Below are 18,229 nucleotides of genomic sequence, written 5' to 3'. Positions count from 1 at the left end.
CCGTGTTGCTTCGAGTTAGAACGTACCACCTGTTACGTCACTTCCTAGTTATTTAGATATTATTATAATGTAGTCGTGAATCTCATTAAGAATTGTAATGTCATTGTGGCATTGTCCTTTGGTTTGAAATTATGGTAAGCCGTGTATATTGCGTTCGAATTGATCATGCGTAACTAAACTGTGAAAAGAAGTTTAGAATTTCGTTTTAAATTGACAGTTCCCGCAGTTAGACATTTTCCTTGTGCCGTAGACCTAGACAAATAAACTTATAAATAACGAAAAAAGTATTAAGTATTTTTTAAGATCATAATGGTATCTTTTTCGAGTTGTAATCGAATACAAGTCAAAAGTGGAAACATGATTATCGCTTCAATTATTTGCCAGACTATCAGATTTGACAATTATAGTTCACCTAAAATATCTAATGCTATATACAACAAGTATTTTAAGCTAACTATAATAATAATTGTTAACCAAACTTAACAATTTGTTCCCCAATAAATTCGAATCTGTAAATATAATATAGCCCAGCCATATAACGCAATATTGACGAAACAAAACACAAATACATTTGCGAAACTACATCATACCCATGATTCCCGTTGCTAAGGCTTGATACATATATACAAAACGCGTCACTAAGCCTTCGTACCTTAGCAATGACTGCCTTATAAATATTTCACTAGGCCACGTAGAGCTGTCGCTTAAGGCTCTGCATATACGTACATTGTGTATAGGTATAGTCTAACCCTACCATTGTTCCCGTTCTATTATTTTTTCTGAAAATAATTGAATATGGAATGAGTGTATTTTTGTGTTGTCATCTACTAAAGCGGGTTTAGCCAGTTCCGCTCATTGGACAGTAAACTTTGGCGTAGGCTAAAGACGCCCAATTCAATAGTATTTTACATTGCCGCAATAGCCGTGTGTGGTGGGTCCGAATCCCATCCGAGACAAGTCTTTGTGTGATGAGCACGAGTATTTTGTTCTGAGTCTGGTTGTTTTTGTATCTATGTAAGTATGTTTATCAGTTATTTGGTTACCATAGTACAAGCTCAGCTTGGTTTGGAATCAAATGACCGTATGTGACTTGTCCAATGATATACTTATTATTTTATTTATTTAAGCTGTAGTTTTCGATTTTCTGTGGTATGTCACAATGTCAATCAGCCGATTCAGTTAGTCAGTTATTGCCAGTACTAACCACGATTGAGTAGCATTTCGCCGATATGCCTAATAGGTACCTATTGGTTGGTAGTTCAACCGATTTTAACTTACTCACATTTATTTAATCGACGACGTATGACATCGTTCGCGAAAACGAACAGCTTGCAAATGTTTCATCTAACATTCTCATCGTTCAGATATACGCGTCTAAACGCGAAGTTTCAAACATGATTTGAGAAGGCGAATCATTTTTGTTATTGAGTACAACGAATATCTCATTACTAGCTGACCCGCGCAACTTCGCTTGCGTCACATAAGAGAGAATAGGTCAAAATGTTACCCGTTTTTGTAACATTTTTCAATAGTACTCTGCTCCTATTGGTCGTAGCGTGATGATATATAGCCTATAACCTTTCTCGATAAATGGGCTATCTAACATTGAAAGAATTTTTCAAATCGGACCAGTAGTTCCTGAGATTAGCGCGTTCAAACAAACAAACAAACTCTTCAGCTTTATAATATTATATAATTATAGTATAGATTACTAGCTGACCCGCGCAACTTCGCTTGCGTCACATAAGAGAGAATAGGTCAAAATGTTACCCGTTTTTGTAATATTTTTCAATAGTACTCTACTCCTATTGGTCGTAGCGTGATGATATATAGCCTATAACCTTCCTCGGTAAATGGGCTATCTAACACTGAAAGAATTTTTCAAATCGGACCAGTAGTTCCTGAGATTAGCGCGTTCAAACAAACAAACAAACAAACTCTTCAGCTTTATAATATTAGTATAGATATATTCGAATTTAAACATAAAGTAGGGTGTTTATACACCTACAATCTAACTATGTTTAGCATAATAGAGGTCGACTAAAAATGACTATAATATATTCCAGCGATAAGTAAAAAAAACAGGGACACCGCACATTATACATGACACGTTATAATTGAGCGAATGTTTGAATATTCATGAAACCGTGACGGCTGTCGGCTCGAATATTTTAATTATTGATCGAGCTATTACTGAGCGGTGATTTTCACTGAATTAGTTTAAATTTCTAGTTTGTAATTACATTGTTGGTTTTACGAATTTGCGTGGAATATTCTAGTGTTTTGTTGTACTCGTTAAATCGTGTTCGGAATTGCTGTTGCGGCTTGTGTCAATGCAATAAGTATCTATTTCAGGATGTAATTACAAAGGGAGTTTTGTGACTCTATTCTGTGCAGATATTGTGGAATTTGGTATTGCAAATTAAAGTACACTTCGAAAGCCATTTAAACCATTAAAAGTAAGCTTGCTACACACATTCGATAATAATCGGCCTAGCCGGGTGCAAAACCGAATATGTGTAAATGGACCTGATCGGCACAGTAAGTTGAATCGGTTTTGTTGCTCGATAAATATAGCCGAACCGAACTTGCCGAAGCGAATACGTGTGTAGCTTTAGATATAAAAATAAACCATACTCAAAACTATAAGTTAAAAAAGCTTTAGTGCTAATGATTCACAGTCGATCTAGACGTCAGCAAGTAGCCCCTAAGGAGCAATTCTATCACTATCGACTATAAAATAGCTATCAATAAATTCGGTATGAAAAAAGATACCTACCTAAGGAGCAATTATCTACTGTTTGACTGTATAAAGCCAGTATATGCGTGCCTAGGGAATTCTGAAAGGACAATTTTTTTAAGTCATTTAAATCCGTCAAACTACTGACGGTCTCCGTGGCGCAATTGTTAAGGTGGTCGTCACGCTACTACCAGTGCGTCGAAAGGTCGCGTGTTTGTTTCCCATACGGAAAAAAATATTTGTGCGATCCACGAATAGTTGTTTCGTGGCTGTACTTTGTGTCCGGTGTTTGTATGTTTGTAAAAGTCCGCTTCATAAGAGTAATTCTTAGTGCGGGGGTCTTGTTTGTCTTTCAAAACATAATCGTTGACACGGAAAGAGTGATATCGACAATTTCATATATTTGCACAACTAAACTACTTAAAAACAATAGGACACGGCGCGATAAGTACCGAGTCTAGGAAATCGCGTTACTGCCTACCATGGAAAGAAGCAAAGTAAAAATTAGTTTATAAATACTTGTTTGTGATAATATACGTCCATTAAAAGTTCCAAAGTGTTAGTACATTAGTAAAATAATATACTGAATGTTTTCGTAGCGTTCCACACGAGTTGTTAAGTAACAACATATTTCGATCGTAGATTAACTGGAACTCAAATAACGCCTTCAGACTAAATTTAAGACTAAGTTTAAAGATAAGCTTAGTACTAAATGTGGGTTAAAATGTTTTACTTTCGTAGTGTGTTAGAATTATATACTACAAAACTAACTGCAAAACTAATTCCTCGTTCATACAGTTGGGATATTTAAACAAAATTTGTCGATAGTTAGCCGGTTTTCGGTGGTCGTCTCTAACGTCCAGAGGTATTATATGACAGTACGCGTATAGTATACTCATTACTCGTAAGTTCTTTACTGGTAAGCCGATACAAAGTTTCCTTTTAGTTGCCACAATTATAATTTTGCATAACACCACCAAAGCAACTGGTCTTAAACGCGGTTAAAATTTTAAAATACATACAATCTATTATTATTAAAACAATTTATTATTAACTCATATACAATATACATATTGTTATTATGTCGACACTATTCGCGTGACACAGTGTTAAAATGTCAAACAATCTATAACATTTCGATCAATCGGTCCCCACATTAAAGATTAGATTCTCAAAATAGTAACAAATTCTGTTTATTTGATAGAGCCTAAACTGTCTTTTTTTGATGTGGGTTGGTCCTAAGATCTAAAAGTAGGTTCTTTGTGAGGCTTTATTTTTCTTATGCCTTGGTGAGTTCTTAGTATTGAATTTTCTATTTAGAGATAAGACTGTATTTATTATGCTATTTCGTATTTTTAAAAGGTTAGGTGAGATTACACCCACTGGGGAAGGAACAAAAGCGTTATCTTACCACGGATATACATTTTGATCTAATGGTAAAAGATTAAAGATGAATTAAAGTTATCTTACAGGTACCTTGTATCTACCTCTGGTCTCTGCTTTTCCCTATGGATAGAAGACGTGATTTTCTGTATGTATGAATGTACACATCGTCGTTTAAGTTCTATTACCATGTAAGTCATTTTTGCCGGTTTTAACGTCTTGATGCCTTTTAAACTCTCGCGTTGCATGTTTAATGTATAATAGAATACGGGAATTAACGCGAACACGCATTTTACCTTAAAATGCCTAACGTTTCGGCGCAGGTTGCACTGGCCGTGGTCCAGGGACCAGGGGACCAGTGGAACCAGGCTATTGGCTAGAGAATTAAAAGACGAAATTGAAATTTTCTCTCCTGAAAAGTTGCTAAAAATGACGTGGTGATAGAACTTAAACAACGATATATAAGTATGTATCTATGTATGTATGTAAATTAATCTTTAAAACACATACCTACTCAAATTTGAAGACTAAACTGTAAAGGATATATTGTAGAAGATATCAGGCTGTCACAGCCGGATATTGAGAAACGTTTCTGTCGACTTTCAATTCAAAGAAACGCTTAACTCGTGTGTTTTTGTTACTAAGCCAATCTAGCGCTGAAATTAGAGTTTTAAATTCAGTTGAGATTATATTTTTACATTACTCTTTATTAAGTGTTCATCTTAGCACAAGATTGAATTGATAATAAATAAATCTTAATACATTTTAGAAATAATACTATTCACGTACAAGTAACGGATACACGGTACCTACGAATAGACCTAAAATAAATGTCTGCGAATCACTCATACTATTTTTATGCATACAATATTTATGATTATTCTGCGAGGAAGCCAAACTTATTATCAAGTGCAAATTATGGCGTGAAATCCTCTCATTGTTAAAAAAAAGCATTTCGCAATAACATCATTTCATATCTCACAGTCGACCAATTTCAATTCCATTAATATTCCAAGCAGAAAGTATTAAATTTGAAACAATGTAAGTAGGGCACGTATCGCGTCACTACATCTGTGCTTCAGATTTAATCGTTCACACTATTCGTATGTGACGGTAGATTAAAGCTGTGTTTATACAACATCTGCTTGGCTTGTGTTCTGTGCTATAGTTAGATGTTTTAGTAAGTATCTGACTGAGATGATGTTAGTTTATCTACGGTAGAATATGTTATAAGTTGTTACTAGCACTTAGAAGTTTGAAAGTCTAACAACCGGTCTCAATCGTGTTATAAGTCAGGTAGCTGGGTTGAGGAGGTCCGATAGGCCGTCGCTCCATATAAAATACTGATATTCAGCATCATCCGGTGAAACTGGAAGCCGACTCCAACGTAGTTGGAAGAAAGACTAGACTGATGTTTATGACAGTGACGAAAATCATGGCTAGGAAAATAGTTTAGTTATCAAACGTTCTTTAAACGGGCCCTTAGGAATAAAGCTCGTAACACGCACAATTAACACCTATCCTCTTCATTCTGAAAGGTAACTTTGCCCTGATGATGGGCAAACATATCACAGCTGGCGCAGGATCAAATTTTCAGACAAAACGTCAGAGATGACCATCTTCGACGATTAATCATCGTGACTTGAGATTGCCATGAGGTGTGGGGTCCGAATGGAACCGAAAGGTGTTTGGAAGTCTACATTCGTTTAATCAACAGATAGACAAAAAATACTCGTAAACTACAGCACTTTATTTAATATTCCACAGAAGACGCAGCCTTACCTATTGATTTCCATCGCTTTAAACGGCTTGTATCAAAGGTGACAACGATTTCGAGCACCATTGTACAAGCGCGTCGGTATTCGCGGTGTTTTGATAATACACCGCGGTATATTCCCCCATGAACGAGGAAATTTGTAACATTTCAGAAGAATGTTATATATCTTTATCGTAAAGTTCAAAGGTTAATACTATGCATACATAAGATCACGACTGTATTATTCGAAGGGTAGGATGAGATATATGATTTACACCCACGTTTTGCCATTTAGCACGAAATTTAGCATGAAGACGAGTGAAGACCAGGGTCACACACACTTATTTTCGCCTTCCATTCTTAAGTGGCTAAAATATCATGGATTTTTTCTTCACGTAGAACCACGCGGGTTAACAAGTAAATACATAATTTTCAAATAAATATGATTTAAAACCATTGGGTACTTATAAAACTCACTCTGGGGAGTCTTAGCGTTTAGAAAGATTATTAAAAACTTAATTGCCTAGGTCGTTGCGTTATCTAGACTTATTAAATGTGACCTTTATTAAATAGTCCTCAAGGAGTTATTCTTTTTTGTATTGTTTAATAACTATTAATTTATTTGAAGATATAACTGTTGTATTTATACTAGAGTTATTGTTTCTTTATAAAATACATTTTGATTGTATGTGACTTTGCGATGTATTATTAGGTTTAGGTACAGCTTTCGTCCGAGATTTCGTGAGATTTTCTGAGCGCAAATGTGACTTAGGTGTTGTTGTTACTAACTGTATCTGTGTGCTCAATTCCAACATTTTTTATATACTAGCACCTTATATGTTAACTCTCATATATCTTCTGTGTAGCAGTGATCGTAAAAATAGATCACATAAATATTTCGGTAATGTTACGGTATTCAATAAGAAAATTTCAAAGATGTTTAAATGATTTCTAACAAAACGCTTAATTAGATTATGTAAACATCTTAAATACAACTTCAAAATAAACTTCAAACCAAAATATCGTGAAACGAGAAGACCTCCGAGTAAATTTGCATTTAAAATCAAGTTACAGTACTTAAAATTCTTTACATACTCTTATCGTCGCATCTAGGCTAAAGAATTCACTAACGTAAACCAAAAACCTTGTAAAATTAGGTCACGACTCATTTTCGCTCATTTTCCACTCATTTTAAGCTCAGTTTTCGCTTAAGCGTTTGAGTGAAAATCGTGTGCTACAGTTTTCTTGCCAGTTACCTCCGTATATTAAAGAATATGTTTTATTTTCACTTAATTATAATATGAGTTTTCGTTTCTACGAATTTGATGGTTTCGTGTTTTGATGTGATGTCAAGTTATTAGATTTTATTTCAGGAATATGATTGAGGCCTTTAGGATGTTTGTAATAGTTCAGATTCAGTTCAGATGATGACTTTAATGAAAAGTGTATGTTAAAAATCAGATTCAGTAATATTAGTTACGAAATATTTTTTTCGTTTTTGGATACAAGCAGAAAACAGGAATTTTGTGGGAGTAAAAAAAGCCGACCATTTTCAATTTTTTTTTCCTTTTAATTCTACATGGTCAGCCTTTGATATCAGTTACAAGCTATTCATAATAATAATATAAACACAGCATTCCTATGACAATGTAACTAAAACCTTTCCAAATTCAAAAACACCCTGCCATAAACGTTTACACCAAAAACAGCGCTAACACTGGCCATAAAATCTGCAAAACCGGGTGTAAAAACTTTAAATTACGAGAAAAAAGTAACGTCACGCGTGACGTGTCATAACACGTGAAATATACCGCACGCCGGCGCCGCTGTGCGTGACAACATCCTTTTGTCCTGCTCTATGTGACACGGTAAATTATTTTGACGATTTAAATTAACAGTTTTGTTAAGTATATAGGTATATCTTTATTTTCTAACACCATTCTTGGATTTTACAATTTGTCTTCTTCTTTTTCCTCAACCCGCACTTGGTCAGAGCGTTGTGGACGCAAGGCCTAAACCCTCCCCTTCATTGTGGGTAAAGTCCCTTGCCCAGCAGTAGGGCATACCACTCCCTCATTCATTCCTCCTCAGCCCTGCCCAGGAATTAATGGTATAAATTTATTTATATTACACTTTTTGAATTTGGTAGTTGTAAGCCTGAAACATAATATTTTGTAACTACCTTATAGCTCCACTCAAATGGTTTCAATTTGTAAATACTGATACCAATATTATAGATATTTACATTAGATCTGCCTGTTACGTTTTCACGGTTAAACCGATTTATTGTATTTATTAATGAAAGCGTCAAGTTTTTTAGCATCTGAGGAACGCATTACGAATGCTACTTTTTTTTCAAATCTCGACCCAAATGCGGCTGACTTAGTCGAAAATAAAAGTGTTAGTAAAATAATAAATAGCACACACCGCACTGTGCGTGACAACATCCTTTTGTCCCGGTTCGTTATACGCAGCGGTTAATTGTTCCGACAACTGACGCTGCGATACTTTTTTTGGTGATTGGAATTGCGTGAAATTGACGCCAAATGGTTTAAAATTGACCACCCTCTATATTTCTATAGCCCAGGTGTTTTCTATACACATTAGTGTAAAGTTTAGTCAGTTAGAGCTACTTTCCTTGAAGTATCCAATTTAGATAAGAGACTACTGATGGGTACCTACAACCGAGTATCCAGAGTTTGACATTTGAAATCTACTTATAAAATAGTTCTTGCGGCACCCGGTAGAGGCGCTGATCAGCTTGTCACTCAACATTTGTCGGTAGTCGATAATAGTCGGAAATCACCTGTCTGTACATCACTCTCATGACCTCGAGTGAAAAAGTAGTCTTACAAAGAAACAAAATGAGGGAGACGAAAAGACCGCCTTGGGAATATCTTGACAGTATACCTTTGCCTCTATCCGTAAAACATACCTAAATCGATTCCAAGAACTCTGTAATGAATTCACCACACATGCGACTAGAATATGTATTACCTACTAAATTATACACAAAAATAAGGCTAATGAAATTCACAATCAACATTCCACGTTCCCCTGTGACTCAACACCTCGCAATAATCACCAAAACTTAATTGCAAACACACTGTACATTTCAATTTGAACTAACAGTCCTAAACTTAGGTATAACCGTCAACTTTTATGGCGCCTCGTTAGATCCCATTAAACGGGAGCTCACCTGCAGTTTAAGTTTCGAAATGCTACGCTCATATTACGCCAATGTGATACTATTACGGATTTCGTATCGTATCGTATACGATTTAGCGGAGCGTGGAAAATTACTAGACTTTGTTTTGGAATTTGTTAGTTGATTTTTGTGATCTGTGTTTTAATTGAAACAATAATTGTTTCATGGCTTAGTTAACAACAGCCGCGCAGATCGATCTCTGAGGTTAAGCAACACTTGCCGAGGTTGATCTACGAATTGGTGACCATCTTATACATATTATTATCAAGTTCCTCCGTGTTTCGGAAGGCACATTAAATTGTGGGTCCCGGCTGTCATTTTCGAAGATCTTTAACAGTCGTTAACAGTAGTCAGAACCAGTCATACCGGAGGGTATCATGTTATATCTCAAGTAACTGGGTTTTGGAGGTCAGATAGGCAGTCGCTTCATGTAAAACCCTGGTATTCAGCTGCATCCGGTGAGACTGGAAGCCGACTCCAACATAGCTTGGAAGAAAGGCTAAGCTGATATAGTAATATAAACTTTAAGTCCTCCAATAAGTTGAGAAAAAAAGATAAATGTTAATGATCAATAAATACTACTATTATTCCATTCCAATATGTATACTGGATTTGAAGATTTTGTTTGTTTGAACATACGGGTCTCTGGAGTTACTTGTTTGAATTATATTTTTTTTATGTACGGTTAAGTAGTCAATATTTCATGGCAATTTAATAGTTTAATATTGAGTAAGGAGTGACCAGTAATTGTCAATACACATATTATAGCTACTATTCTCGAAACTTCTCTTGGGAACTCGGTACCATTTTAAATTATGGCACACCTCCTGGTAAAAGAAATTCTATTTTCATTTTCTATAATTACATTGAATCCCACAGAGTATAGAGCATTTACCAGTAGGAAATATTCACGCCGAAAATACTCGGTTATTTTACCATAAAGACCCGACATAATTTAAGGGTATGGTCTCCCAAGAGACTGAGCTATGTCCGTCAAGTTTAGTAAAAATGACATATTATTTATACCTTCTATACATTATACCACAGGGCATTGAAGGTGAGACATTATCAATTACAGTTATAAATGAATATACAAAAATATTTCTATGCGGTAAAAAAATTAAACCTAAAGTATTTTTTGTGTTGTGTATTCCTTTTAAAGTATTTACCATCAGACCGATGGTGGTGTGATGTTTACGAAGACAGACCACATGACGGCTTATTATTTTGTATGTTTTATCTTAAAATAGTTTATAATTCAGCTCTAAGTAAGATTAAATTATAAGGTCTTGAAATAGTAGATATTATTATGTCAAAACAATGCAAATAGCTATTAGTATGTACCCCATCACGTCATGCCATTTGCCGAAAACCACCCCGGCTTAAATACCCACTATACTTCTAGCCGACTTCCCTACTTACAAGACCATCACCGTAATATACATAAGCCATAACATAATGCATATTTTCACCCCAAAAGGGAACATAATAACCATAATTTAACCTACTAATTAATATTATTAAAATTTAATAGCTGGCCTGAGTCATTAACACGCGTTTTAACAAAAGATTTGATAGCCTGACCCACGGCTTATGAATTAATACTTACCTGTCTGGGGTATTAGTAAAGTCGCCATATTTTATACCCCAAGTGAGACGGATTATTTATTTGTTGTGATTTGAGTTCAAGATTATGGGGCCACTTGGTAAACTTGGGTAAGGGCCAAAGGGGGTTTAGGTTTTCTTTCTGAGCTCATATAATTCTGTACAGATTTAAATAGTATTCTTTATGGATCTTGTTGTCTACAAAATATAAAAAGCAAATAAAGTACTTTTAATACGCAGCTTGACATTTAGTGATGTAATAAGTTTTCTTATAATTTGTTTACTCATTGTTCGTTTTCTGTTTTTAAAAGCAACTAAATTTTAAAGTTTAGTTTTGGTGGATAATGTTTAATTGCCATTATTACATCATCGTAATGATACTAGCTGTATCCAGTAAAACAGAATGAATGAGCAAAAAAAAGCGGATTGTCCTATTTTCCCCTTTTCATGGCCACTCTACAATGACCTTACGAAATAGTTTACATATTTGACGTGTTGGGACGCGTGACAAACTATGGTTTGTGTCCCGACTCCACTCGCGTGTGGTGATAGTCGTAGCGCTATTACTGAATTAAATATTTATTTGGGTAGAAGGTCGAAGAAAAAAATATTGTGAAAATATTTTACTTATTTATTTTATTGTGGCAGTGTTTTTGTGCGTTTTTATGACTAGTTTCGTTACACCGGGAATAGTTTATTCATATTGTAAGGAATTGATACAAAGTAATAACTGAGATAAGGTGCGCTTCGGCAGTCAACGGAATTTTAGGTTAAGAACAAGTCTACCTATGCTAAATTGAAAGTTCGTTACATACTAAAGTCTCTAAAGTACTAAAGTTATTAAACTATAACCAGTTTCAAATAGGCACTTAAGAACAATGAAAGCAATCTTAACGATATACAGGGAGGAAGTATAATATGTTTTCTTTCAGTAAACAAGGTATTTTCAATACATTAAGTAGTTTCCCTCCAAGGCTCATATCTTTTTCTCCTTGTATGTTGCTGGTTATAGGTACATTGTCCACATAAATAATGTCATCTAAAGAACACAGTAAATATTCAAGTTAATATCGCAAATAAGTAGACACCAAATTTTCCATATCACAAGATCTTAACAATAAAGAATCAAAATATTATTGAAAGCGAAGAGTATTCAATAATATTTGATACTTTAATATTGAATAAATAAAATACTAAACTCGATACTGGAATCAATGAAGGGATATTATAAAACGAACTCGTTATCTCGTGTTACGCTTTCAGATCAAATATCAAATAGTTTTAAATGGAATCTTCAATATTATAGATGGTAAGGCTTAGGCTTTATTATCAGCGGAAAATTGTACGAAAACGCAGAATTTTGTAGAAATGTCTGTTTGCTTTTCTTTCAGGCAAAAACATGACAAGTATATATGATTTGGCATACGTTTACACTTATGACATAACTTGTATTTACACAACCCCCGGTATATTATTATCAGCCATCCACCGAAACGGACGAATTCTATAGATAAACTAGCTTTATACTTTTAAAACGCTTATGAGATTAAAGTTCCTTTATTCTTAAATAGGTCACACGGACTCCAATATCGGAAAGACTATGAAGACTTGAAACAATTATATTATCAAAATCACATTGAGTTCTCTGTAGAATATGTATCGAGATCTGGAACATGCTATGTATTTATAATGCTGTTCTCAATGTTAACTATTTCATTCGCTCTCAAGCACGGACGACTTGGGATGAATGGATGGATACAATCGCTTATTGATTAATTTGTAATTATCTTCATACCAGACCTGAAATAAATGCAAATATCATTTAACACATTTAATAGTATAATATGTATTGTTTTTTGCTTCCACTACATTTCACTCATAATATTTTTCATGTTATGATTTGCCTTCGCTTCTCGAAGACCACTTACAAATTTAGAAATGACTGTTTATGCGCAGACTTTTACAAGTGCATTGTATAAAAGAATCACGGACACAATTCCATACGAACTTAATGTTTTACTCTGTAATTGCGTGGCGGTAACGAAAATAAATATTTAAATGAAGTGAAGATAATAATAACTTTACTTCTGCGTTGCATGACTATTCATTTATATTACACGGGAATTAAAGCGATCATGCATATTTACTTTCGTTATACAATGAAAGGCGTCTCAAAATTTAAATATTACGATATATGGATATGCTTTATTTTTTTTATACAAACGTATATAAAAATGTATGTACAGATCTTATTCGGACCACTTACATCGATCAGATAATTGCGATTGCGATTACGATTTAGGTAGACACCGAGGCGTTTTCTCAAATAACAGCAGTAGCGCGTTTCTCTACGGTCGTTACTATCGAGATTTTGACTTTTAATATGTGCTGCAAAATAGTCCTTACGGCTCCCGTTAGAGGCGCTGGTTCGTACAACATTTGTCAATAGCAAGCCGGTTTCAATAGTTAACAATAATTGCACCTCACCTTAGCGTATTTCGCAAAAAACTATTTTTTTTTAAAATTTATTTTATATGTCAAACGTCTACTTGATAGTATCATCTATAGGAAATTGCACTGCACGTCGCAAGTTCACCAAATCGCGTTAATCCCTTTATAATATTAGTTAGTTTGAGTTAACAATATCGCTTGCACTGCGACCCAGCCTTGACCCTCAGTATGAACTTTGTAAAATTGAATTTAATATAAAAGCGACGATCAATGACTCTAACTTTACATTGTGGTGCAATAATACTATTTGAAACTTATGAATATTCATGTTTTAAATATGATATTGCTATCAAAACTTTGAATGTGATTTTAGTTTGGTTTTGGTACGTGTAGCCCTTGGCCTTTAGGGTTTCTTTATACTAGCGTTTTATGAGTTATTTCAATTCCAAATTATATCGGTAAATACGTTTTAATATACTCTAAGAGTTATCTTTGCATGCACTTAATTAATCGAAAATAAGAATGAGAGGCGATCACGATTAAAGTTTTGGGAAATGAATTTTAATAAAAAAAAATACCCTATTGATATAAAGGTGATATTGTACCTCAAGCTGAATTCTCAAAATACTTATTTTATTCCTTTAAAAATACAGCTTTGGTCAAAAATATATTAAAGTTAAAATCACTTCAACCTATTACATATAACCAGCTTAATTGGGTTCAAACCTTTAGTAATTATTACCCTAATAACCCTTTCTCAGTAACCTTAGTGCAGTATCATCACTGGGACCCAACCTCAAACTAAGTTTAAACTTCGCAAAATTGAATTTAATAAAACCGTCGCGATCAGTGACACCAACTTTACATTATAAATTATTATTTTTAACTCTCATGAATACAAAATGATTGTAATACGACTATATTAAAGCTTTCCACTTGATTTCACTTTGATTGCGTTGTTTAATGGCCACTTATATTAAAATATTTATTATTTTTGCATTTAAATTTGACTATTAAATCTGATGGTATGAGTTTTTAATTATATTTATTGAAGTAATATCATAATATGACTACCAATTAATTTAGACATTTTTTCGTGAAATTCCAAACCAACGTGCCGTAAACTTATCTTACTAACCTGTAGATCAAGCAGGAAATAATATATTTTTAAAAAGCTACCAAAATTTTACTTATATTTAATAAGTGAAAGAAAAGTCCTATTCTGCCCTTTTCTTTTTATACTTATATACTTAGACTCTACAGCAATGGAGTGTGCGTGAAAAATATTCTCACGACATGGCGTTAATTGTATAGTTGTGTTCAAAGTAAAAACCAAAAGTCCGGAGCACCGTGTAAAGATCGTTACCCACTACTGAGTAAGCTTTAATAAAAACTGTCTTTATTTACCGAAAGATATTCAACACGAACACGCGCTTAAAAAAACAAACTGGACCGAATTTCGTCGACAACTTACTTCCGAAATATCCTTTGCCAATGGGGACTTTACATACGATAATTAAACAAAAAACAAACATAAATAAAAGGTGTATTAAATTCTTTAAAACAATTTCCCTTTGGCCGGTGGTCCGTTTGACCAAATATTGGCAGGGTGGATATGTAACGGTGCCAAATTACGCGTTATGTACGCCCATATTTTATTTCCGAATTTATTGATCGTGTTAAGTAAATTATGGGGAGTATACTTGAGTTTAGTGTTTTCTAAGTATTGTGTTATGACAGTAATGATATGTTTTGATTTGACATAAAATAACTTAAACGCATTACTGGAATACGTCTCATCTTGGGTGGTGTACCACATTGGCCAAGTGTTGGTTGAAGACTTGCATTCACTTCAAAATGTCATTGATATATTGCGTGCAGAAATTACTTAATAATAGGGGACATACTTGTTAAAACATTAATTAATACATTCGTTCTCGTTCAAAAATGATACCAACTAGGCGGTACCTCACACATAATTTATAAAAATGCCTAACGCCTTACCCTTCAGAGATAGTACACATATTATGTCCACTAAATCAAAACACAAATGCCCTAAATACCTTAATTTGAATACTAATATAAATCACACATATTTTACGTAGGTGTGCGCTCCCCTACTGAAATAAATCAACTCTCTCACACAAAGGCTTTTTAAGTAATTAACTGTTTGATGCGATTGTTACCGCCTACTGGACGTACGGAACAGAATTTAAAAGTGAGCAGCACACATCGCACAATGTTGGGTAAATGTTATGTCATTCTTTCACTGAAAGTGCTACATTTTTTCGTCTTTTGCTTCGCCATCAGTCTTATGTAAGCTAGTAAACGTGGATCAGCATCTCATCACTCTGGGTTGATAATATGACTTACGGTTTTTTGATTACTTGAAACCTAGCGTTTACAAACAGCAGACATTAGAGCGCCAAATTGTGTGCACTTGAGTAAATCATTTTATAAAAAACAGCTGGTTTCAGATTATTGTCGAATCCAGCAAGAATTTTGTTACCATAACAAACTTTTCAATGCTTTGGGCTACAATCGGAAACCTTCTAAAAGTAACCCAACTCAAGCTGTTTGTATAAACAGCTTGAGTTTGAAGGTTTGAACTGACGAAGAATATTGGGCGAGTGTATACTCGCCCAATATTCTTCGTCAGTTTATCTGTGTTAGTTTGTGTGCTGCGACCTCTATGAAAAAAGGTTTTTTGTGATTAACTCCTTATTTTGTTATAATTAAATTGGATTACAAAGAATTTAAAACAGTTTACAACCTTTTGAATTAAGCAAGGGAATTATTATAGGATTGTAAAGTTTGGAATCGTACTCGCTAGATGGCGTTAATGGGCGATGCAGGCCACTGAGAGGTTGTACCAGCCGGAAAAGTAGAAGTGAAATAGTAGTACATAACTTTTCTAATGTTGTGTTACATTTAGAAATAACAAGGTTTTTATTTGTTTCCAGATATCGAGAGTGAATGAAAACGAAAGATACCGCTAATACATAGGTGAGTGAATCATGACATATATGATGATTACTTTTTATTATCTTTACTGTCAGATCTGATTTGACAAACGTATACAAGTATAAGTCACCTGAAAACTTTTCTAAATATAAAACAAAGAAAATCATGTCAATAACTTGCAAAATATCAAGATTTCTCATCAATTTTCTAGACTTGAACTTTAACCACATGCAACGAAACCAATATTACGACAAGCGCAGAGCGTAACATTTATTTTAATGAAGCAGTCAGATATCGAGTTAATTAAAATTGATAGTTGGGGTTCCCACATATGTGATATTAAAATTGGGCAGTAACGACGGCCGCTATTAATTATTTTTTAATTAATGATATTTTAAACGTAAGCGGATATTAATAGGTTCGGTAAAGGTGTGTTGCCATTTATTTTGTTGAGTGAACACTGTATAATAAATTAGTTTTTGAGGCTTTTAATTTTATATCAGCTCAGGTGATGTCTATTAATTGTATTGTATTTATAATAATATGAATAACTAATACTATTAGTTCATGTGATAGATTATTTACCGAAAGATATAGTTCGAGGATTTGAAGGCATTCTATCAATATATTAATTACCTTTTACTGGGCATCCTTCACAAAAAAGATTTCAAGCTTTTGGCCCACAACTCTCTTATTATGGCACTTTTACCATGCTCTCCAATTCTACTAACTTAAAAATACTAAAGCCAATTAGTTTGAACTTTAAACCTTTTGTATAGGAGAATAATTTTTCACAAAGTACACAACGGATTTCAAACGCGATTTTTTATTTAAAAGTTGCATCTCCTACGCGTTAGCAATGTGATAAATATTTTTTACTTGCTTTAATAGTTGTCAGGTTAATAAACATACCAGAGCTTAGAAACATAGTCGTATAAAGCGGTAACCTTGTCATAAATAATACTAACATCACATCTAAATAAAACACACGCACTGAAAGCTTCAGAATAATCTTCGCGTTATAATATTCACAAAGATACACCCGTGTAATGTGAGAGTGGTCACTCCTCACTTAGCACTAAGCCTGAGCCCCTCTACAAAGAAACTCTATTAAAACTTAAAACTTCATTTATACCCAGCATTATATTTTACTTAATATGAATTATAAAGTATTTGGGAGTAAATGAAGACGTTATAAATATCTTTGTGACAAAAAAGGACTAAAGTTCATTTGAATAGTTATTAAAGTTAGACTAAAGTTGTTAAGAGAAAAGCCTGTGCTGTGTTAGGCTGTAATGGGTTGATGATAATGGCATTACTTTTTGTGAGTTTTATTATTTTTGTAATTTACATTTCTTGAAATATTACGTACTTAGTTTACGAAGGTACGAAGTCTACTAAGCAAGTATGTAACTGTGAATTACGAAGTCTCTCGTTCGACTATCGGGCTGGTTTGTGAAGTTATTCTGTTAAAAAAAAGTAAGTAGTAGCCCATGTTTTCAATTAGTATGACTAATTTGACAAAAATCCGACCTATTTATTACTTTCACGAAGTCTATTAAACGGATCTAAGAATCATGTAGGTATATTTTATTTATTATTTTATTTTCCTCTTCGTTCGCAGTAAACAGTCGCATAAATGAAAAGACAATAGAAAGGAACAACAATTATTATTTAGAATAATTATAGCAGAAACCTAAGGTCTAATACAACATAACTTAAAAAATATCATATTTATCTTAAAACAATAATAGTTTATTACCTTACATACAATCTAATATTCTTTACGTACGCGCAGGTAATAAAATTGAGCATGTGTTCGGAGACAGTACACGACAGCGTACCACTTGGATAATTACGTAGAGAGCGAGCATGACTGACACTTAGCGTATCGTACGAAAGTGAAACTCATAGATAAATTGAATGGAACACTCTGAAATAATGTTATAGATATATGAAACTAAGCTTATTCCCGTGGCATTGTATTTTAGTAATCGGTCGAACCTCGATATAAAGTTATTTATTTTTAAAACGATATCAAAATAATTCAGTGTTTTTTAGGCATGAAAGATGGGGCGAGTTATAATTAAGGGGCTACATTATTTGTGTAGATATACTTATT

General features: G+C 33.9%; 1 protein-coding gene across 1 annotated transcript in view; it reads left to right on the top strand.

The window, feature by feature from the left end:
* LOC142977305 (uncharacterized) overlaps nt 1-18,229 on the top strand; it is a 52,462-nt gene that overhangs the window by 8,806 nt on the left and 25,427 nt on the right. The window contains exon 2 of the mRNA XM_076121122.1: nt 16,107-16,149. The gene's annotated coding sequence lies outside the window, so the exon portion shown is untranslated. The remainder of the gene's footprint in view (nt 1-16,106; nt 16,150-18,229) is intronic.

This window comes from Anticarsia gemmatalis, chromosome 12, assembly GCF_050436995.1.
Source record: "Anticarsia gemmatalis isolate Benzon Research Colony breed Stoneville strain chromosome 12, ilAntGemm2 primary, whole genome shotgun sequence".
NCBI lineage: Eukaryota > Metazoa > Arthropoda > Insecta > Lepidoptera > Erebidae > Anticarsia > Anticarsia gemmatalis.
This window is presented reverse-complemented; position numbering and strand designations above follow the sequence as displayed.